Below are 23,499 nucleotides of genomic sequence, written 5' to 3'. Positions count from 1 at the left end.
ATGGGATTTTCAGAGAAATTTAAGTTCCTGTTTAGTTGTCTTTCAGATGATTTGGATTTATTTTTAAGTGATCATAAAAGCTCACAGTGTAGAAATCAGACTTTGTCACAGGCACTTTCAAGAATCCAAATCTGTGAGTCGATTTGGCTTACAGTTCGTGAGATCAGCTGATCGGAGGCGGCTCGGTGGGTCCCGACTCAGGGGAACCTTCGAGGTACAGATCGCACCCCCGCCCCTCGCCTTGAAAAAGCCTCCGGGAGGACAGCGACACGTCGCTGCCACCAGGTGCTGGAAGGGCCATCGGCTTGTGCCGCGGGTGAGTAGCACCCACGCCGTGCTGCAGCAGCGGGTGTGTAACTCGTGCACTGGGGTGTAGAGGTTGTCACCTGTTGCTAGTTAGACTCTCTCACCTGTTGCCACTGTCTCATGCTGTTGCTGGCCATGGTGTTGACCAGAAAGAGAGCTTGTCTGAAGAAACTGTAGCCACTCAGACAGACTGTCTGCCCTGAACCGTGGCTGCTCAGGTTTCCAGCTGCAGGGAGTGCCAGAGCCTGCTGCTGCCGGGTGAGGATGGCCAGCATCCTACCTGTGTGAGGGGTGAGCAGGTGCAAGGTCTGCTCAGCATGGCTGCAAAGCTTAAGGAGGAGATTGAGACACTGAGGACCATCAGGGAGGGTGAAAAGGAAATGGACTGGTGGAGTCACTCCCTGGTGTGCCGCTCAGAAAGGCTCCAGGGGGATACCCCCCAAAAGGTGATGAACCCCTTGCCCTGTTGGGCAGAGGGAGAAGACCTGAGACAGTCCCTGCCCTGTCATTGTCGGGTAGAGGTAGGGGACAGAAAAGATTACAAGGGTTGGAAGTTAGTTCCAGTTCAGGGCCATGGGCAACCTCCCTCCCTACCTGCTTTGCTTCCCCAGGTGCCCCTCCGTCATAGGTTTGAGGCCCTGGATCTTGAAGAGGAGGTAGGTGAGGATGTGGTGCAAGGCCCACCTACGAGGTCACATAGAAAGAGGCAGTTGACCTCACGCCTCAAATAAGAAAAAAAGAAGGGTAATTGTAGTAGGCAATTCCCTTCTGAGAGGAACGGATGGCACAATCTGCATCGTAGAGAAGTGTGCAATCTACCTGGAGCCCGGATCAGCTGGATGATCTTTCAAGATCCCTTCCAATCCCTAACATTCTGTGATTTTGTGATTCTGAGTCTTGGCAATGTTGCAAAGCAACTTATTATAACTGATTTTCAGTTCTTAATATTGCTCTGATACTTAGCTTCAATGTAAACATGGCTATTAAAACTTCAGTCTCATACTTCCTATGGTAGCCTTACTATATTTATCAAATACTTATGTGGTGGTTTCAGGAGATGACAGCACAGGAATAACATCTAACAGCTGGTTGATAACTTGGGCTAATTTTTGAAGTATCCGAGGACCTGCCCCTGATTTGGCAGACTTCATAATGACTTTGCGTTGGTAATTCAGCCTTTCTGAGTTTCTGTCACTCACCTGTACTCAAAGCAGTAGCATTCTTCTGCCTTGGAGAGGGGAAAAAAGATATGTCTGAAAGATGGTAATAGTAAAAGAATGAACCAGGTAATAGAAATACCTGAATAAAATTAAAATAATAATTAAAAAAGCAGTCACCAGGTTTTAAACTGTGCTTGCATGGGGCCAACAATCATTGACATGCTTAGGCTTCTCTTTAGGGAGTGACTTTAAAGCTTGTCACCTTCAATTGATATACACTAAGTAGGGATATGCTATAAGGTTACTTGACATTTATTGAGACAATTATTTACTCATCAAAACATCCACGTACTTGTGCAAGGTAATCAACCCTTATCTTACTCGAGGGGCTGAAAAAACATACACATAACTTGCCTCTGGCCTCAAAGAGAATTAGTGACAAATCCAGGTTTACAGTCCACAGGAGGATTCCTGGCCCCCAGTGCTGGGTTTAGACTATTGATGACATCCATCATAGTGAAGGCACAGCGCGGTTGTCAGCCTCCCTGTGTAGTGCTGGGTTTTAAAGATAGCCAACACCAAGTCACAAGTACTTGAGCTTCTTTACAGGAAGAAGGAGGTCTAGCCTGTGTTCTGCCGCTGCAGAAAAAAAATGCAATGCATTTATCATAGGGGGAAAAAAAGTGTAGACATAAGATTTAGTCTTCTTACCATGTAAAAAGAGCTGATGTATGTCATTAGAAACTACTCACCTAGGCTGTATTTCATTTAAGCTTTTAGAGCCACCTAAATCAACTTCTTTAGCTTTAGGAAGATGAAGATTGTAAAACAAATTATCTGAGCATCAGGAGACCTACCATGTTGATTTATTCCTGCTACATACAGTAAGTATGTAATTCATTTATAAATCACAAAGCTGATGCATGTTTTCAGAATTATCTGGATATTTGGTTAGTACAAGTTTAAACAAAATAATATGAGCATGTGTTTACCTTTTGTAAGGCAAGAAAGAACCACAGGCAAACAAAAGCGTTAACAATGATTAAAGGTATCAGGAATACAAGGCCATTTTTCTTACACTGTCAATGCTTCAAAATCAAGCTTTTCCCTGCTGAAGCATCGTTCATAATAGTAATATTACCTGTATAGATCAGGGTGTCTTACCAAGAACTGATTAAATTTGCTCTACCTTTATAAGGCTATATTGAAGAATCAGATGATTCTCTAGCTGACTGTAACTGGACATATGGAATGGATTTCCTCGCAACTCATTTTAGTTGCATTTGTATGCATGAGAATTATTTCTTCTGAAATACTCTTCTGGATATAAACAGGAGTTACAGAAAAAGATGAAATGACTATGTGTCTTGGTCATTTAAATAGAAACATTGTCTGAATTGTGGCATTTCTTTAGCTACCATACAGATTCCCTTGCCATGCTAACTAAAGGCCAAGTATCCGTCTTGGCTGGAGCAGCCAGCTGGGCCAGAATCCCAGTCTCTACAGCCAGCAACATGGCAGAAGATGATGTGGCTAAAATCACAGCCTGGTTGTCTTTCACTTCCCAAACTCGAAGGCAGCCATTTACAGCTGATCTGTACCATTTTCTTGAATTCACTGCTCTTGTTTCAACACCTTGATGGCCATAATCCTCTTTAAAAATACATACATATACATATATATATATATATAGAGAGAGAGAGGTAAGCAGTGCTTGTTTCCTAGGGTCTTTGATCTTTGTTTCTAAAAGTAAACCATAAAAGGGGAGGGGAAAGGAGAAAATGTTGTGGGTTTTGTTTTTGGTTTGGTTTGGTTTTTTTTCCCTAGGAATTAGGTGCTAGACAAAGCTGTAGCAGTATTTGGTGATCTCTCCATTTCCCCTCTTTCTTAATGAACTTGACTAATTAAGTATTACTGACATGGTGTGTGGAGCTGTCTGTTGATTTTCCCGTAGTTCTCTATTCATAAGGAGAAGATGTATGTGTGTGATATTTTCATGTAGCTGCTATGGTCTTTGCAACACCCCTGAAACAAGCCCAGATCATGGTCTTCCTTATGAAGCTATTGTGCTGAACGGCTGAAAAAGTAACTGAATTCTGCTTTGCCAAGAGCTCTCGTTTTAAACAAGAATTTATATTAAAGAAGTGTAACGCTGTGCTTTAAGAGTTAACATCTGAGTATAGTAGGGTCTTCATATTTCCATGGCAACAGCTTAACATGATCAGTAAGCAGAGTGGACTATTTTGCTATGAGGCATCATTAAAAGAAAAATCATGCTGGGAAACACGTATGTATCATAGAATAAAATCTCTTCTTCACAGTTTAGAAAACAGCCAGTTTCTTTGTTGCTCCATATTGATACATTGTTTAAAAATTTCTGTTACATTAGAAGTGGAAACAGTAATTTAGATGGCTTTTAATTACCCTAAATTTAAAAGAGCGATTTTACAACAGAGGTAATCTGACAGCTGCCACTAAACCTCTTATTTACGATATGTATCACCCAATACACTGTTTTTTACGGCAGCTCTGTGTTGCTGGTGTGTTACGTAGTTCTCTGTGGTAGCAGGAACGGGCTCAGCTGCCGTTTTAGTAATTTCTATTAAGAACCCATTGATAGGTGGTGCACCAGCAGTGGCCAGCCTTTGCTGCCAAACCTATTATTTTTAAAAGGTCAAAGGTTTACAATGAATGTGATGGGATAGATTTGCTGTTCCTCTTTGCTCCATGCATGTCACTCACAGGATGTCACGGGAACATAAGGCATCTGTAATTTTTTTCTGGAAGTTCTTGTTGATTATTATAATCTGAGTCCTACTGCACATTTTGAAAGCGAGCAGAGGGAACTGCTGGAGTGTGCTAAACCACAGTCACTCCTCTTTGGTGTGTCACTCTTCAGAACGTGGTCTGGAAGGAGAGAACATCTGTAAGTTGTGGCCTACTCTCTACTGTCAACTGCCACCCAAGTCAGGGCACTATCCTTCATTTGAGGGTGTGCGGCAGCTCAAGATGTCAAGAATTATTTTAACATCCTGAAATGAACTTACTGATGGGCTGTGCCATCTACACAAATGACTAGTTCACCCCATGCCATATAGAAAGGCGTAAACCAGATTTTTATTCATATTTTCATATTGTTGCATGAAAGAAATCTGGCTGTAAGAATTTTTCGGCAAATGACAGTTTCTTGGTTTTAACTATCTGAATGTTGTCAGAGCAAAGTGAATCACTCAGTCCCCTTTACTTTCCTATTATTCAATTCCAGGCCCTTTTTTTGCTAGAACTTTGAAATCTGTTTTATCGCTTCACAATATTCTTTAGCCCTACTTGCCTGTGTTTTGCAGGTTCTGTTATGTGATATAGGCTCCTTATCAAATAAAGCTGCCATTTCAGGTTTCTTTTCTCCTGCCATTGATTCACAAGCAGTGGACACAAGCTGCAGTACAGCATACTCATTTATACAAGATAAAATTTTATCATCATGATGGTGGCCAGATATGGGTCAAACCCATGATCTCTATCATGAGTTCAAACTGTCAGAGCAGGGGTTCAGAAAGGAGTATTTATTCTTGGAAATATTCAGAACTTGACTGTACAATGACCTGAGCAATGTGACCTCGTTGGCCCTGCTTTGAGAGGGAGGCTGGATTAGAGACCTCCAGAGTCCCTTTCAAATGGAATTTTCAATAGCTGTGGTCAATAATCCTGTTCAATACTAATGACTTATTTCCCATAGTTCTAATTTTAAACATAAAATACATTACGACATAGCTTGGTCCTATTAAAAAATGTATAGTGGAATAGAATCTGGAAGAAAGTTTATTTGGTTATAAGAAAACATGCCGAGTTGTGGTTTTGCCAAGCTGGGGCATGCATTAGTGCATCAGTGCCTGGCTGTGCTGCACTGTGCAGGGGAAAACATCATGAGGCTGCAAGAGAGATAAATCAGTGCAGTGCTGATACAAAGGGTAGGAAAATAGAGAAAGCAAAACCATTTACAGATTGAAGCTTGCATGTCAGTCATGATGAAAAAATCTTCCAGAGCTATTTGAGCAGATGAACAAATCTTGCATGAAGTTGTCAGTGTGTCTTTGACTACAGAACATGAAAATCCATTTGCTTTAACCTCCCTTTGTCTCACTTGAGTATTTCAGCAACAAATACTTCTTGCCAGAAGTATTTTCCTGTGCACATCACAGAGAAGACCTAACTGGACCTTCTAGACACTAGTGTCACATAAATAATATTATAATGGTGCCCATTCAATACAACAGTCAGGATGTGGTAAATGTAGAAAGTTGCATTCAACAGACATAAATAATATTATTTCCACTGCCAGGAAAGTAATGGTGTGACAATGGAATCCATAAATCTGGTAATGTCATTCTTACTTAATCAAATTCACCTTGACATGATTTTCTTAAATATCACCCATGTGTTACCTACTGTCAGCAACTATTTGCATCCTTATGCATAACAGTAATGCAGATGACATATAGAACAGTCTTTCGTCTTGGTCTCAATATCTGTCACATCTTATTGCTGTTATTCTGCACTTACTATCCGACCTATTGAAGTGTAAGTATTAATAAAAATGATGTTAAGATGGGGTACCTGTTTGTTTTCAGTTACATCATGAAGGAGTGAAGATGGAAGTTGCAGTCTCCCTGGATATTACAGCTGTGTATGGAGTAGTGGGAAATCCAGTGGGGCTGGACGACATCTGACGATAGGATTGTCCACCAAACAGAGCGCTGACCCAAGTGGGATTCAGGTAATCTCAGTTTTATTCTTGATTCTGTCATTGTCATACTGCATGATATTGTCTCAGCCTCTTCATCACTCTGACGTTTGGTATCTCTTTTTGTAATTTATTTGTTTTATCCAGCTAGCTTCAAAGGGACAGGGACTTTTGCATGGGTTTGTACAGCAGCAAGGACCACAGCTGGCTTCTGGAATATACTCTTGTATAGATAAGAACAACCAACAGTATAAAAGTATATATACCAGACTTGGATACTCTCCAATCTATACAGATTTTGTCAACTTTTATGCAGGATCTTTTCTCAGTTCTTCTAAAGTAAAAGAAGTTAGATGAGATTTCCTTTGTTGGTTTGACACAAAGCTGTCTGAACTTCCAAGACTCTGCTTTGTTGATTTGAACTGATTTTCTTTGCAAAATAAGGACTAATGCTTTTTTTCCCCCTTTTTTTAAAAATTGAGCCTACGTTATATTTCAGTTGCCAAGCCAAATGTTAATGCCTTCTAAAGAGCCGTATGCTGACCCCAGGTCTATAACAAAATGTTTTATGTAGGCTGTCATCTAAGGGACACATTGCTTCTTGTAAGAAAATAAGAAAGGAGGCAATAAGTTGCAAATCCCAAAGCAGCAAAGTGAGAGTGGAAGAAACTGCCTTGGGTTTGCAGAAACTGTAAATTGTGCTTTAGTGATCCTGTTGGAACCTATGGGAAATGAAAAGAAAAACTGGTGTTCAAAATAATCAGAGGAAAATAATACAAATAGTCGAGGCGAATGGGTTAGGGGTGACAAGGTGACGAGAAATTTCTGGAAGGTCTCCATTCTGAAAATAAATGTCCATCACCATAAACATTCTCAGCACCTCTGCAAAACAGTATCAGACCCTTCCTGGGAAAGGTCCTGAAACAGGGGAGCTGTGACCAGAGAACAAGAAAACTGCATACAGTGGAATGACCAGGTAGCAGAATGCAAGGCACAAGCATGCCTCTTCTTCTGGACAGGGAACAAGCAAACAAAGATGTGACCACATAATAAAAGGTTACAAGTTTCTGCCAGCCCAGCAGAGGGAATGCAAAAGCACATCCTGCACTATGATTCAAGGTATCGGTTCAGCTTGGCTGGCCATGAGATCTCCTAGAATTCTAGAATGGTAGTATTGCTCCTTACTGAGCACAATCCCTATGGCTCCAGATGGGAATCCAAGGTAAGGCAGTTCCAGCAACATGCTAACAGAGGCTGATATAGGATTTGCCATAGCCTGATGCAGGATTTGGACTCCAAATCTCTTTTAGTTCTCAGTTTGCATGTTATGCTATTTGTTGCATTTCACCTTTGTTCACTGCTTCTTGTGGTGTGCTTCTGTAATGCTGCCTTTGAGAGTGGTGTTTGCTTGAAGTAGCAATTATGGAAGATTAAATTTCTGTGTTTTACAATTCTGCTGAATTTTGTTCAATAATGTATTTCATATAGTGTTTTTCTTTCTTGATTGGGAGATCTAGCCTATAAATCATACTTCTAGAACATCTAATCATCTAATGAACTTCAAATTTATAATTTGTGAAAACAGGTGCTCTTTCAGAAGGGAAAAAAAAGTGACATTTATGCAAATATGTCTTCTAAAAATGAATTTGCTGTGTATTCATAAAAATGCAAGGAAGCTTTATCTCTGTGGTTTCCTTGTTCTAATTCATTTCACAAATGAATTTAAGACAGCTAGCAAACTGAGAAAAAATTATCCTTGTTGAGGTGTTGTTCAGTTTTTAAATATTAATGTATGATGTTGCATCGTTATGTAGTACTCTTCACAAAGATGATATAAACTGGTTGTTAAAGAAAATATGAAGCTTCTGAAATGTCTGCTCTTAAATGTTTACAAGAGAAATCATAGGTAGATTTATAGGCATGGAAGATGAAGAATAGATGAGCCTGGAGAATGCTGGGATAAGACATGGTTGGCGAACATCCCAAGCTGGATTTCTAGATGATGACCTTTTCTTTCCTGAAATCATATTTTTGCATTTCTAGGCCACGTGATCCTGTGATCAAAGTGCCTGTATCTTAATTCTGTATATGAAGAGGATATGCATAGTGAAATACCTAAAATCAATCATGAAAATGACTGGAATTTTTCAGTGCCTCTACTCTGATTTGTAAGAATTCCAGATGTACAAAGAAGACCTGAAAGGCCAGACTGTGGTTTGGCTGGTAGAGGCATGACACATACCGCACAAGAACAGAGTGAGGATATGTTGAGAGCAGAGCAGAGAACGGGAAGGACAGGCCTAGGGTCCCATCACACAGTTCTGATTCGGTGCAGCAGTACAGCGCAAAGATTTTCCAGAGAATCTTTGCATACTGGCTGACCTACTCAGAGTGCCCTTCAGCTCCCAGAGCCACCCGGGCTTGCATAGATAAATCCTGACTTAGTCTCTTTTCCTCTAGACCTGCAAATCTCGCTCTAAGCACAGATTCTTCTGGCCTAACATGCAAAGCTAAGGCAAATTCCTTTCAAAATCCTAATAAAAAGGTAGTGAAATGGAGGTTGCTGTGAATTTCACTGCAAAAGAAGTAAGCAAACCTCATGGATTTTCTTACATGTTCTCTTTGGGGAATTGTAAGATAATCCCACGTACACGTTGTCGGGCGTCTGTTCGTACCCTGCTCCACTCAATTCACTCTGGTCCACTCAAGTAACATCTTGCTTACATAGTTCAGTGTTACCATCTAAAGATTTTATTGAGTTTTCTTAACTAGATTTGGGCTTTATTATCAGTTTGCCAAATGATAGGCAATATTAATGCTATTGTTTTCTGCCAACATGCGAATTATACAAATGTATTTAATTTCATTACAGCAGTTGAATTAATTGTGTATAATATGATATTGAGGATTGTGCTACACAGGGAGAAAAGCAAATTAAGGTGGCAATAAGCATAATTGAAATCCTTTACTTGTTTAACAATTATTTTTTGCATTCTCTTTATATCTGTTCTTCATGGTTTTGGTTGTCCTGTTGTTAATTCCAGCAAAAACAAGTCTTCCAGATTTGTAGCTGTTTTGACATGCCACTGTTAGCTCACTGAAATGTGACAAGTACAGAAGAGAACTTCTGATTGGATTCTATTGCAGTATTATGCTATGCCTACCAGTAAAAAATGCAGAGAAAATTGAATCCTAAAATTATCTGCCTCTCTTCCATTTACTCTCCAAGCCATTTCTTCTATTTTTCAATTATCATCTGGTAATAAATGTGTCATAGTGCAAGATGAGACCTCAGTGGAACACAATAACACTGGAGACAGAATGGAAAATTTGAGAATATTCAAACTTGTTTGGATGCAAATTTGGTCATTATATTGAACTGAAAGGTAGGCCCTGTAGAGAAGGAAAATAGTAAAGCTCTAGAAATTTCCTGTGCAAACGAACAGTCCTCTGCCACATCTGCCACCAGGATCCAAGACATTCTTCTTTCCAAATGAATTTCTTGTTCAGAGACAGACTATGATGTTTATGAAGCATTTTATTGCTTTTGAGTGTTTATCTGGGAATTCGGTGGGGTACAGACATTGGATAAAAGCCACGTTCTTTGGAATTGAGGATTAAATTTCTATTGGCTCCTACACACAGCCAGGATTTCAGTCCTTGTACTGATTTCCAAAATGTATGAATCTCACCCTCCATTGTTAACTTTTGCTTACCTGTGTCTGAATTTGTCACCAGGAATGTCACACACAAGCGAATTTCTCACCCTCTCCTAAGACATTTGAATTTCTGAGGAGGAACTTTGAGAGAAGAAAACAGTTTTCAATTAATCTGTAGCCTGAAAGGAAAATTACTGTAAATTCTCAAGCTTCTGCAACTAATTCTAAGGGGAACAGTTTGCCAGCATTTGCAGCACTCAAAACCAGCTTGTTGGGACTCTAGACATCGTTTAACCTAACTGTGCAGAACTCTCAAAGCTCTCAAGAGTACCCTAGTATGTTTTCAATATGCTAGTCAAGGCTCAATAGCAGCTACCCATTCCAAATGTGTTTGTGCCTAAAATTGCACCAGTTTTCCTGAATGATAGTGTGTAACTGGTAGGATGCTGGTTTGCAGTCCCTCCATTGCTTTACTGCTGGAGATAGATAACTGTCCCTTATAGAAAGGATCGGTAACTTATTTTATGTGGCTGCTGTTGTGCACATGACATATCTGCGATATCATCACGCCTTTCCCCTCATTCTTTGCCGACTCTTCAGTTGCTCAGCTCAGGGAGAGAGGAGCAGGCCTTAACTTCCAAAGGTCAGTTCAGTTTTTGAATATTTTGCTAAATCTATGATGTTGCCAGTTACAGGCCGGATTTATTAACAGTTGAGCCTATGATTTTTCTGATGAGTTTTGGCAAGTGAAGATGCTGAGGCAGCCATGACCCCTCCACTCCCCTGACACTTAAGGACCTTAGCTTGTTTATTTTTTTAAAGCAAAAGATAATGTTCTATAACATCATCTCTAAGTTCACCATCTGACTGAGGGAAGGATGAGCAGCACAGAAAGAGCTGCCTAACCCATAGACAATGTTGTATGTTATACACTGGCCGTGGATGAATCTGAGCTGGAAATCAAAAGCAAGTTCCTCTCCTGGAAGAGGCAGGGTCAGAGGTAGCCTGCAAGTGGAGGTCTTCAAACTGATTTCAAAGTGGCACTTGATAATGTATCTGTGAAAACAAGAAGCTGACAATTAGGTGTTGAAGGAAGTCCTTTGTATGTCTGAACTCCAAATGTGCTGAGTTTCTGTGTGCATGGATAGTGAGACAATACACAGGTGAGCGTGAGGACCTCATCTGATCACACAAACTGTGGTCATTGACTGGGCAGCTGGATCAGTACAAACAGAAAACTGTGATTGTGTAAGACCGTGCAATCTACCCAGTGCACTGGGATATGGAAATGCGTATTTCCTGGGTAAAACCAGTATCTAAGAAGCTTTGAATGCCATTAGATACTGAACTGTGTATAACTGTCCTGCAGAAAAGGAGTTAACACTTTGTGTGGGTGGCTGCACATTAGGTAAGTGCAGGAAAGAAAGAAAATTACTTGTTTGGGTTTTGTCTATATTTTTAATCAAATTTCCCTTTTTTTGCATTCAAAATAAATCAAATTAAGAGAGCAATGTGAAAATAGCACAATATTGCTTAGCAGCATACTGGCCGACTAATTTTAGCATAGGTATTTCTGACTCATACCATGTCACTGAATGGAGAACTAAGACATTTTATAGAATACATGTGTAAGTCTTGAAAAGCTTCAGGGCAAACCATTTGAAGTTCGATATTTCCGAGAGTGGAAACTTAGTGTGTTTAATTCTTTCAGCATTTGAGAGAGTGAGAGTGACCAAAGAATGAGCCTATAGAGGAATCCATCATTTCCTGTTAATTACCTTCTTACTGATCTAAAATAAAGACAAAATTCATTGGAATATTTAATACCTCTCTTTCCAGCGAGCAACTGTTGTCAGATTTGGCATTCCCAGATATGTAAATTCTACACCTGCATCTGATTAGTTATGGTTGTGTTCCTTCAGAGAATCTCAGACCTCTCGTTCACCACTTCAGTACTGAATTTGAGAATCTTCAGCCAAAGCCTTAGAAATCTTGGGGGACAAAAAGCCAGTGATGAGAATAAGTAACTTACAAAGTGAGCCATGCTTCTTTCCCCTGCTGGTCATCTTGGTTATAAAGGGGTGCGAGAAAGGGGTGTATTCACTTCAGCCTGAAGAGACCACACAGAGGGCTAAGACAATAATTCAGGCTACATATCACTGCTGCCTTGTGCGGTGACTTAGATGTGGTTCTCTGTCTTGTAACCTGGATAAAGTTAGTTCTCCCTCAATAAGTCTATTTCTTCATTTAGCCTAGTAACAGACAAGTTAAAAGGAAGCAACCCAACAAAGTCTTTGTCCAATGCTATTATCTCTAAAGGTTCATTGTAAAGGCTGATTTTTATTTCATTTAAAGCTTCCAGCAGGAGAACTTCACACAGTAAGGTTGGAAAGACAGCCCCCTCGCTATTGTTCTCCACTTTTGATTTGCTGTGAAAGGATGCTCTATTTTAAGAATCATGATTGTCTTCTTTTAAGGGCAATTTTAGGACTGTTCTCTTCAAGCAGAAGTAGATGGAGGTGGAGATACCAAATCCAGGAAAGTACGTTATAAAGGTCTAATAAATGCTAGGGCCGCAGTAAGTACTTTAGCCTAAGGGGATCAAGACCATTCTCTCTGTGTCTCTCTTATACACACACATTTCCTGATCATAACAAGATGAAATACAGATTTTGTTGCATTTATGTGAAAATTCTAGCTTAGATCAAAACCAGGGAAATGGAACAAATAGACATCTAAATTAAAATAAGATTTCCAAATACTTTTAGGACAGCATTTTTTAATCTGACACCTTTAAGCCACTGCCTTGGCAGAACAGATCTGGAGAAGAGATTCATTTTCAGAATTTGCTACCACAAACTTCTAATATTGTTTAAACTAGATGTGATTAAGTACTTTTCAGTCTTAAAAATAACAGGATTGCTTGTAGAATTATAATTCTAAACATACCTGCTGTACCTTGTTAAGGGGATGGGAATAAAAACCGATGGCAATGTAGTAAGTATAAGGAGTGAACGTCTTCCCCAGCATTTCCAGGCATTTCCTGTCAGCCCTAGAGGCTTCCCCAGCTTTGCTTACTCTAATTTTTTAATCAGCGTTTTACTAGAGAATTTCAAAATTACGTAAATGACAAATTAAACTCCTTTCACTGAAAATCTGTCAGCAAAAATCATCACTTACCAGGCAGTTGCAAACCACGTCAGCTTGTATTTGGACTTGCAGAGACTGGAACATACTGGAGTCCAGCAAAAAATCTCCTGCAAAACCCCCCAAAAAAGAACAAACACAAAAATTTGTGGAATTTCTAGATTACAGCAAAATGAAAAGTTCCAGTTCTGAGATATTTATACAAACTAAATTCAGATGGTTGTGCATTTTTGTGAATACATTACAGTCAAATGCATATTGCTCCCCAATGTCTTCATGTGATGAGGCTCAAGGGGTGCTCACTGTCAGGCATAACCTCGTGAGGTCTCTTAACACGGCGCTATTGCCGAGGGCTTCACCAAATGGAAAGTGCTCAACTTTTTCATACATTTAATGATGACTATAAACAGTAACTTCTTTCCATGACTTACATAATCTTCCAAAGAGAAAGAGCACAGCAATAGTTTAAACAGTTACATGATAGCCCCATGAATGCATTTACAGAGGGAAATACGTTCTTGGAAAGCTGGTGTCCTTTCTTTCCCAGACATTGCAGGCTCAAGAAAAACAATCAGAAAATGTTAGGGTACTTGAAGATAGCTTAAAAGGCTTGAAGTGAAAGCAAACATGCCCCGTGGCAAACTATGTATAAAGGTCAGCATTTTTTGAGAGTTCTTGCTGTTTGGACTTTCATTGGTATGAAAGAGTCCCATAATGATGACTTTTGTGAATATTTCTAGAGTCTTTCCATGAACTCTTGCCTTCAAATGCACTGAAACCTTAACTTTCATTGATTTCTAAAATGAAGTTATGGGGTATTATTATAGAATCATTCTGTGTGCACATCTCAGTATCCTCATTCTACAGGTCCTTTTTTATTCATTCCTTTTGCAGGACAGTCTTGCTTTGATACATTTTGCAGAAAGCGATGACAGAAAGGGCACCAATGTCCTACCTGAGTACAGGAGCAGGGATACAAAAGGCTGTTTCTTTGAAGAATGCACTTAAAATTGTAAATTACAGAGTCCAGAATCTGCCTTTCTGATGGCTTCTTCACCGTCCTGTTCAATACCTTGTGAGTAAGGATATAGAAGTGCAAGGAAGCAAAACAGAGATATCGATGCCCAGATGGACCTATGCCAGCCACAGCGTTCCCGTGTTTGCGTTGTACTAGAGAATGGTTAGAGAATGCTTTATCTATGACATTTAATTCTGAGTAATTTTAGTATCATACTGGAAATCTTCACTGAGGAAACCCGTATTTTGTCAGCAGAACTCAGGAAATCAGTGCAGTGCAGATGAGGAAACCTTAAGATCACATCAGCTGTCCACCCCAAAGGGAGAACGAGGCACCGATGAAATGAGGTGTCAAACGAGACAAAGGATACGCAATATTTTATTCTCAGTATCTTTCATTAGTCTCCAGCTGATGCCCTTTTATTGAAGCTTCCCTTGAATATTTCAACATTTGTTGTCATCATAGTATAGCAAAGCTTTGTTCTACCGGTGGTGTAAATCACACCTCTATTTTTTTTGAATGATTTTTCTGTGCAGTCAGACCGTTAGTCAGCCTAATACTGGTGTTGGGCAGGCATGTCTCTAGAGAATGACACTTTCTTAGGTAAAATTTTGATTCTCACAAAAAACTCGCTCTTGTAAATAGTAATAACATAACCTCTTTTTCTTTTAGAAATCTGCAATTCAGCAATAAGTGGCTAGAGGCCTACCGTCATTAATCATTCATGAATATCAGAAAGAATATTCAATTACGAACATGCTCTGGGACACTCTAATATTTCTAAATATGACATATTTCTGGTGACTTTAAATAGTACACAAGTGACACCTTCAACTTTAGGCAATAAAACAATAAATACTGCAAAATGATATAAAGTGATGAAACTGGATACAGTTTCTAAATACCTCTGAATTAATGTTAAATTTCTGAGGTACTGGGATGATGTTTGCAAACACCATTAGTAGATGTACAAGTCTTTTTGTCTTTTCTGTTTTCCTTTGTATATAAAAGCTCAGGTGAACTGATTGATAACCAAGTGGATTCAGATACACAGATATTGCTGCTTGTATACATGCGGATATTTAATGACATTTGTGATTTCAGCTTGATTTGATTTGCTTTTGAAGAAGAATGAAGGCTTTTAATCAAAAGTAGCTTTATGTTTCACATCACATTTTACTCCTGCATTTAGCAAGTTCTTTTCTCGTCACCTCAGCTCTATGTCCTGGGTGTTGAGGTTTTCAGTGCCAGCACTGCCAACCTTGCTGCCCTTCAAGGAAAAATAACATCAGGTGTCCAGTTTTCAAGGTATTGGCCAACTTCTGGAGACAGTTTTCCTGCAATGAATACAATAATCACCTAATTCCCATACTTGTGATGTAATAAGTAATATTTTCCGAGAGAATAATAACATAATATCTGGAAAAATGTATCCTGATTAGTTTTTTTTAAGAAGCTTATGGGACTTAGATATTCTGGTCCAAGTGTTACGAACAGTGGCATAGTGGTAAATAACTTAATGACGCTTCTCTGTTCAGTGGGCATACGAGATAAATTCTAACATTGCAATGTCCTATAAATATTCTGGAGAATGCTAACATGAACATTCTGAGAAACAAATTGATCACATGCTCTTAATAATTGGAAAAAAATTGACAAATGTGAAGCATTCCCAACCATTTCTTCCTTGAGTTTGGTTACTCGATAAATCTATCTCCATCTTCTTAATGCTCTGAGAAGGGCAATTAGTATGAGGTTCCCCTGCAAGTGAAAGATGGGAAGGTGTGTGGAGAACTCAGGAAAGAAGGAGAGGAAAGAGGAATTAATGTTGAGCAGGAGCAATGTACAGCTGCCACAGTCAATTTGCTCATCTAAACAGCTGATCATTAAGTGTCCGACACATTCAGATTACATTTGCTGTAATAAACTCTTCCCACCAATATATATGAAAGGCATTTCTCACAGCTATAACATTTCTGCATTTCTTTTAGGGCCAGACAATGAGATATGCTGAAAAAATAAAACTTTCGACTTCATATTAAAAATCTAGGTTTATTTGGAATGATATCAAAGCATAAATCATACTATTTGCAAGAGAACCATTTTGAAGCGTTTATTGCAGGTCATTGAAATACTATATTCTTTTAATGGCAATCCATTTGTTTCAGTTGTATTAAGTACAAATGTTTCAACAATTAACATTACTGGAGAAATTTAAAAATGAAATATTTTGTTCTGATTCTAACAAGCCATTTCAAATATATAATTTTTAGCACGTAACTGTCATCTCATTTCCATGAAGCATTTTGCTTGGCAAACTGGAGTTTACTGATGGATTCCTCAACCATGCGGATAAACTGAATCATTCCCCTGCTTTTCAGTTAGAAAGGAATGTGTGGGAGAATGTACAAGGCAGTTAAGGCCAGACATCCCTAAATCCCAAGGGTCACTGCAAGTGCATTATTCCCGTTTTAGTATATTCATATACGTGATAGATTAATAGAGTATACCTTGACAAGGAGCTATTCTTTCTGATGAAGTTTTCTCAAATAAAAAAAGACCAAAAAGAAGGCTAGAACTAGGTAAGAATATAAGTCCCTGTCTTCAAGTGAAAACAGAGACTTGGTCTTTCTAGCTAATATGTGGGGAGAATAACGTGTTCCCTTTTAAAGATGGTACAAAATTCTCAGTAGACTGTGTAAACAGTGTAGTTTTTAACTGGAGTTGCCTATCGCATGCTCATAGGAACTCCAGACTGGTGGCACCCTCGTTGGTATAAAACACAGGCATGCCGTACTTAGCACCACAGCTTAGAAAATCACTGTTGGCTTCTTTGAGTGAGTTCTAGAGGTGCTTCTGAATTTTGAATCCCCTGTGGGACTTTGCCAAAGAAACCAATCTGGTTTCTTATTTTGATGGGGCTTATGTTGGATTTAGGTGCACGACTCAAATCACAGCAGTTCTGGGCATTCAAAGAAAGAAAGTTTAGAAGAAGATGCACATGGAGAAATGAGGCATTTCCAGGACTGGGTAGCAGCTGGGTGAAAAATCCCAGGCTTAGAATTTTACATTTAGATGCATCATGCTGCCCACATCCAATTTTAAATCTGACCCTAAGACTCCAGCCTTCAGTGAACCCAAACATGCCAGGAAGGAAATAAAAAGAACCCAAAATGTATTAATTTTTGAAGTATTATCCAGTTGGTCTCACGATTTCTGAGAGCTCATGTTACCCTGTTATCTCAAGGAGTAGAATATCCATCAGAAGCTTGTATGGAATAATTTTTATGGCTTTCTTTCATCCTTTCCATCTAACTCCTCTTTCCCCCTGGAAAGTAAGCCAACGGGATGGATATATGCTGTCAAGAGGAGCTTCTCTTTTGAAGGATGCAAGATACTGCACACTGCCTGTACTGATAGTCATTCAGCCTGTCACGTACCATAATACTGCTCTGCGTGTGTGGAACAATATAGGCTGCATTTATCATAAAACTTGCCCCCAGGCAACTTTCTGAGCATACAGATAAAGGGTATTCATTTGTGCCCTGATCATTATGACAATATTCTTCAACCGGCAGAAAGACAGACTGAGTTTGTCTTGTCAGTGATGGCCTGTTCAGTATTGATGGCAAAATGTTTGTGCTTAATGATGCCCATAAACGCCCGGGAAACATTTTTTCCTTGTCTCTTCGGGTCGTTAGAAGTTTAAATATTCCCTCATTTTCTTTTGTTTTCAGAGATACAGATAATATTTTGGCTCCTGACAAGTATTCAACATATGATTGAAAGTGGAGAGGGTGACAAGGTAGAAGCTGCTAGATATAATAAGTGATATATTACTTATATCAGAATATCACCTGGTGTTTTTAGAAATGGCCCACATTTCCACAAATACGGTTTCAATCCTGCACTTGAAATCTGGGTCAAGCAGTCCCGTAATTCTTGAATCTCTGCCTAATTTGAGAGTTGTATTTTCTATCAGTACTACTGCAATAATAGTTCTTCTGCTTAAAAAATGAATCCATCTTAATTCAAGAAAAGATCAGCTTAGTGGTAATCTCTGGCTCCATATTATGCCCTCTAGCTTCTCCTTCTGGCAGGATGACAATGTCAGAATTCAATCATGTCTTTGGCCAGTGGTTTGCCTGGCTGCAGCTCTCTGTTCTAATTTTTATTTTATTTTATTTTATTTTATTTTATTTATATCTCCATGTTCTAGTTTTTTCCAGCCCACATGATTTTCTATGAGTAGGGAGTTCAAAACACAAGAAGTGGTAAATTGATGAGCGGCAGTTAGATTAGGTCCAGAGCATGGCATAAAAGGCAAGTTTTGGTAAAAATAAGGATAGTGGCGGCTGATTGTATCTAGTCTTTTATTTCAGTTGGAGTTGCTTCCCTTTTCTTGTTTTGTTTTGGCAGATACTGAGTAGCATTGGGTCATAACAGCATGAGGGATCGATTGCTTTATTTAAAGGAGTGAGAGATCTGGCCCTGGCAGGCTGACTCCCTTTTTGGACCTCTTGCCATTTCTCCCAAATGAGGCAATCCTGTGATGGTTGGAAACCCTGTCTCAAGTCTTTGTACGTCACCATTTCTGGCAAAAGAAAACATAGGCAAAGAGTAAGGCATAATATTTTAAGAGGTTTTATTATAGGCTACATACTGTTAGAGACAGGTCATTGCCCAGTCTCCTCTGCTCCTTGGAGCCGTATGCAGCATGTGAAGAAAAGGGTCAGACCAACTGCAGTATTCATAAAAAGGTTAATCACTTCTAAATAGCTAAGAGTACAATGTCTTACCTTGCGATGCAAAGGCCAATGAGAGTGTTCTCATTACAGAGCACCTCTTCCTTTCCTGGGCTTCATTGTGTGTGTCTCTGCTGAAATTCCTGCTGAGAGACGTGCATGGTTAGCAATTTTTAAGTCAGAACATTCTTCCTTGTATTTATTTTGTAGCTGAATTTAGTTATTAATAAAAGACAGTTGTTGCATTTTCAACAGAGCTTTAAAAAGTCAGTTCGGAACCTGAAATATGAAAAGCAAGATGGCTGATAGTGGACTAAATCAGATGAGCGTATTACTATAATCAACTTAACTACATAGGGAATTTATAATTATTTTATATTGCTTTTTTAAAAAATCTGGTGTTGAAGACTCTGCAGGGAGCAAATAGTCTTAAAAATAAACTGCTGGTAGCATTTAATACATGCACCAGAAGAACAATTATCCCCTTAAGCTTTTGTAAAAAACTGAGGAAACAGAAAAACAGGGAAATAATGCACTGTATATTACAATATAGTTGTATGCTTAATTGTAATTATTCAAAAGGAATTTAAAATTGTCTGCTGTCCCTTCCTGCAGTTTTATACACATTCTGAATACTTTTTAGCTGGATTATCTTGTGCATAAATGCAGAAAGACATATACTAGCCTTTATGTGGGAATGAAGTTGAGTGAATTAGTAGCTCTTGTCTTAAGCTAAAGCTCTTCTACTGTTTAAATCTATGTAGGTGTTAAAACTCGAGGGTCCAGATTCTAATCTGTTATGCCACTGTAAATTAAGAATGATTCAAAGGAACTGAAAGTGGTGAATCCTAATTCCACAAAGTGTAACGCAGCTTTGAATTTGGCCTTAGGTTCTACGAGCTACATCCTGAGCGACTGCAGAAGTGTTATGTGGTGCGGAGGAAAGTGCTCCCCTGGGCGGCTGTGGCAGCGTTAGCCCCCAGGTATTTGGTTATGCAAATTGGAAGTATTAATCTGTCTCGTTTTCAAAGTTCCTTATTTTGTCTCTGCCCGCGGATTAGGCAGCTGCTCCGCTGACTTTATGGTAATCCTGGGGAAGAAGAGCTATGCATTTGCTTTCTGCAAGTTAATTGTGAACTTAAAAAACCTACTCCCCATGCCCTTCCTCTTGAAAACAGATATTGCAAATTTGTATTCGCTCTTTTCCTTCTTGAATTCTGCAAAGGCATTCGGAGCTTTCCAATGATATCCTTGGGGTTTTACATTCATCCTAACATATGGCATGTATGTGAGTCTCTTCTCTAATTTATTGGAGTTTATGTGTGATTGGGAGCAGTTAGCTGGGTGAACTGCTGAATCATGGAACAGTTATGGCAGGAATTCTGTGGGTTTGTGTTTTTCTACAAATGACATTGTACTATGTTGCATTCACTTCAGTTCTTGGCAGGGTAAGTTACAGCTGTTGCCATCTGGTAACTCTTGAAGCAATTTCCCTCACGTGTTTCTGTTGCTTAATAATTCTTTGTTTACTCTATACAGGTAACATGATCTGTAGGCTCATAGCAAATATAGTCACCTTTCCACTGTCTTTCTTCTTTTGTCGTTCTCTTAAAGGATAGTTTCTTACATTGTAGCCTAGTCTGACTGGGCAAAAAGGTGCAATTGGCTCCCTCGTGGAGAAATAGCTTTCTGTAGCTTTCCCAACATCTCCAGAGAACCGTTTAAGGCTGCAATAATTATTTGCAGCCTCTCTGCTCCCACCAGAAGGGTGAGGTTGAAGCCATGCTCTTGCTTGCACAGGGACAACTGTCCCCGTCACTGGCACTGGGTGGGAGATGGAAGCATTCAGAGGAATGTTCATCATTTGCATGGATGTTAAGGACAACAGGAAAAAATTGAGGAAGAAAAGATTATGAAAGTTGATTAAATTCAGCGGACCCCTGTCTCAGGATACCCCTGAGCTAAAAACATCTGAGGCTGAAAAATACCTGGGAAAGTATTGCTATGTGCTTGCTCTGTGTCAGCTGCTTTTAGAGACGGGACACTGGGTTAGAAAGACCTTTGGTTTGTCCTGATGTGCTTCCTATTATGTTCATACATTGAAAATCAACTTCTGAAATTGAACTAGCAGAAAGCAAAAATTAAAGAAAAGTCATCTGCCCATCTCTGTATTTAAACAGGCAAGGTTAATTGACAATTGACATGCACTTACATTGCCTAATCTGAGCAGGAGCAATGCTTGACAATTGTGTTTCTATCCTACATTCTTTCAACTTTTTTCTTTTTTTATCTAATGTTAAATGAGATTTTTATTTCTTTATACAACCGGCAAGCAAAAGTTTCTGCCTCTCTTCCTTTAACTCTGAATTTAAGCTCCGAATTCCTAAAGCACCTGTCCAGCAACATCTCCCTGAATAATGTGCCAGAAAAGCGCCTCACTGGTGCAGCTGACACAAAGCTGCAATCATGAAAAATAGGCTGCTGTTTTGTGGAGCAGAAGACTGGGGTGCAACAGGCGATCTTTGTCAGTGTGACAATGCACAGCAACTGGAAATTCTGTGCTCCGGAATTCAGCTAAAGACACAGCAAACCTGCAGAAAAAAATATCCCCTCAATTAAGATCTTGCATAGTTTCCTGTTAATTTAACTCATGTCCCACGATTTTTGTGTGCCTTGAGTGACTTTAGACATGGGAGTTTTAACAGTAATTAGGAAACACTTTTGTCATTAGTCTCCGACACTCTCTTTGCTCAGGCACACTTAGCTAGCAAAATGGGAGCAAACAAATGGACAACACAGGAATGACAAATGTACAGTGTACAGAGTTCATCGGTATAAAAGACTGTTTCAAACACTGTCTGGAAGATGGTTCAAACAAATTACTCACCTTCCAAAATCCTCAGGTAGCCAGACTTATCAATCCAAAGGGTGAACTTTGAGGTTAAAATAATGTGATCCAAGCTGCATGGAAGATAGATAGCTGCTTGAGAAGGAGGCTTTGGTTGAAATAACTTTAGCCGACAAGCCATTATGCTTCATCTGATCCCACACACATCAGGATTGGTCTTGCATACACATCCTTGTTTATCTTCCTATCTCCAGTACGTAAGAGTTGCTTCCTAATTTCTGTCACGTCAATTTGATGAAATTTTATCATGGTAATTTCATTTTTCAGCATAATAGTATGATATCTTACTAGTGACTTTACTGTTTTGTTAACCTGAATAAATCTTGCCATAATAACAGGTGTTATAAGGGTTAAAATACAATTTACATTAGAAATTTCCAAACTGACGTGAGGACAGAATGGTTACCTCAGTGCTAAGTCATGGAAACCCAATCTATGCTCAATATATTTATTTAGGACCTTGTATTTGTTCCAGAAAGGATGGAGGATTAGCATCTGGTTCAAGGACTGCTGCTGCTGTTAGGACTAGTGCCTTTATTAAGTCTTTAACAAATCTAAGGCCAGATTTTGTCCAGTGAATAAACACAGGGTTTGTTTTGTTGTGTGAACACTGGAAGTGCTTATTCCTTGTTAGGGATAAATCAATTTTTGCAGTGGAGAGAAGGGAGAAGGAACCATTTTGAATTAGGAGCAATGAATAAGGAACTCCACTGAAGAGAACACAGTGTGAGTCACAGTGCCTCTCTAAGTGCCCAAAGGTATTATTACTTGAGACTGAAACATGTGGGATTGATTTGGCAATAGCGGATGGCAAATGCAGGTTTATTTGTCTCGTCTTCCCCATTTTTCCACTCACCCACTTCAGCATTGTGAAAGGAGTTAGTTGTACAACCTTTTATTATCTCTGCACATCTGGGAGAACTTGCAGAAGACAGTGACAAAATGCCATCCTCCCTCACCACCATGTAGTGGTGCATCAGCCAAGTCACCATCTATAATAGCTCCTGAAACAGCCAGAGTACAGCAAAGAAAAATGCCTCTAAAGGGATAATAGTGGAGCACAGTTAAAATGATTAAAATTAAGGCACATTTTCCTAACAAATTTTCCTAATGAATAATGCATTTACTAATAAACAAAAGGGCTGCCAAGGACATGACAGATTGGAGATATAGCACTTGAGTTATTGAAAGTGGCAGACAGGTCACAACTTTTATTTATGTTAATAGCTAACCACCTGTCAGATAAATTGGGAAGTAGATGCGTCCCCAGCAATGCCAGCAGGCGCCTTTCAGAACTGCGAGAAAGGACCGAGAGGACAGCCAGCCTAGCGAGCTGCCATGCTGGCAGCCGAGAGACGTCTCTTCTCCTTTTCTCTTCTCTTCTCTTCTCTTCTCTTCTCTTCTCTTCTCTTCTCTTCTCTTCTCTTCTCTTCTCTTCTCTTCTCTTCTCTTCTCTTCTCTTCTCTTCTCTTCTCTTCTCTTCTCTTCTCTTCTCTTCTCTTCTCTTCTCTTCTCTTCTCTTTATACCTGTGTAGTAATGTCTGCTAAGTAAGAAAGGACTGAATACACTCTTACTGTTCCTGGTACATACATCCTTACCTGCCTGTGGTGAACACCCAGTTTAACTTCCCCTTGGAGAGACCTCAGCACCTATGGTGTGGAAAACTGACATGCAGAGTTCTACAGCACAAACTGCAGACTCACTGCTACTTATTGAACATTTGGCAGCACAAGCATTGCCCTCAGAGATAACTAAATCTGTTCTAGAATTAAATGATTTGGAGGATGACACTATATGGCACTTCTTTATGTTTG

At 39.4% G+C, this 23,499-nt stretch overlaps 1 long non-coding RNA gene across 1 annotated transcript in view; it reads left to right on the top strand.

Annotated features, from left to right (window-relative positions):
• Positions 1–23,499, top strand: part of LOC110362292 (uncharacterized) — a 122,443-nt gene that overhangs the window by 77,140 nt on the left and 21,804 nt on the right. The window contains exon 5 of the long non-coding RNA XR_002419526.2: positions 6,095–6,240. This is a non-coding gene — a long non-coding RNA (uncharacterized LOC110362292). The remainder of the gene's footprint in view (positions 1–6,094; positions 6,241–23,499) is intronic.

This window comes from Columba livia, chromosome 13, assembly GCF_036013475.1.
Source record: "Columba livia isolate bColLiv1 breed racing homer chromosome 13, bColLiv1.pat.W.v2, whole genome shotgun sequence".
NCBI lineage: Eukaryota > Metazoa > Chordata > Aves > Columbiformes > Columbidae > Columba > Columba livia.
Note: the sequence above shows the minus strand (reverse complement) of the source record. Positions and strands in the feature narration are given on the sequence as shown.